This window comes from Chenopodium album, chromosome 20 (genome assembly GCF_948465745.1).
Source record: "Chenopodium album chromosome 20, dcCheAlbu1.1, whole genome shotgun sequence".
Classification (NCBI taxonomy): Eukaryota; Viridiplantae; Streptophyta; class Magnoliopsida; order Caryophyllales; family Amaranthaceae; genus Chenopodium; species Chenopodium album.
In genome coordinates this window covers 24,660,816-24,662,025 of record NC_137853.1, presented here as the reverse complement: position 1 = coordinate 24,662,025, position 1,210 = coordinate 24,660,816, and the positions used below count along the sequence as shown (strand labels likewise).

The window sequence follows — 1,210 nt, the reverse complement described above, 5'->3', positions numbered from 1 at the left end:
TTGGGTGGGGTATCTCTTTGAACATTAATTTGAAAATCTCCCTTACTTTAATTATTTCAATTACCCTTACCATGATTTTGGCCGGAATTTTGATTATGGTTACCATAACCTTGGTTATGATCCCCATATTCTTGGCCATGGCTTTGATCATTACAAAAAAAGTAATTATGGTTACCACAAAATTCCAGGGTCACATGGTTACCATAACCACTATTTTGGTTATAATTATCATAGCTCCCATGATTGTGACAATTCCCAACATTCTTTTGAGCATTAAATCTAGGTCCAAAATCATTATTATCAACACAATTCACATGCACATTCTCATATCCATCATTCTATCACAAGGAACATTTTGGCAATTAGAAGCATTATGATCATTCTTTCCACATACATCACAAACCAAGCATTCTCTTATCATGCAACAAGAAGCAAAAAGGGGGTTGGAGTATGAAGATGTACCTATCCCCTTAAATTGGGAGGGAAGACTAGAAGCTTGTAAAGGACTCTAGAGCTTGGTCTTGAGAGAAATCACCTCCTTTCCTAACTCCGAGACCAATGTGGACAAATTGTTGACGACATTAGATTGATCGATTGAGCCACTTGTGCTTGTCGATTCCCACTTTACATCATGCCAATCCATTTAGTTCCTTACCACATCATCTATTACATCCATAACCTCTTCTTCCGTTTTGTTCATAATCGGCCCTCTGGCTCCAGCATCAAGGCTCGATCAACCTTGAGAGCTCAAACCACCATAGAAGATTTATATGACTTGATAGGTTGGAATTCCGTGGTGAGGGCATTTCCTTTGGTAATCCTTGTACCTCTCCCATGCTTCAAGAGATTCTCTCTAGGCAATTGCTTGAAACTTTGGATTAAGGCTCTAGCCTCCGCCGTCTTCTTTTGTGGGTAAAAGCGAGACAAGAAAGCTTTTGTGACTTCATTCCACATCCTAAGGGACCTTGGCTTTACCTCCTTGTCCAACCACTCTAAAGCTCTTCCAATGAGAGAGAAGGGAAACAACTTGAGCCTTATATATCCTTGAGTAACTTCGGCTACCATAATTGTATTACAATACTTCTCAAAATCCTTGAGATAGTTGAGAGGATTTTCACTTTTTGTGCCACCATATTGTTTCCTCTCAATCAAGGTGATCATAGCCGGTTTGATTTCAAAATCACCATCCGGGATCAATAATGGAGCAATC

The 1,210-nt window shown here is 39.4% G+C and overlaps 1 pseudogene; it reads left to right on the top strand.

Moving 5' to 3' along the window:
• The first annotated feature begins 788 nt into the window (after positions 1 to 788).
• Positions 789 to 886, top strand: LOC145599939 (small nucleolar RNA R71; annotated as a pseudogene).
• The last annotated feature ends 324 nt before the right edge of the window (positions 887 to 1,210 follow it).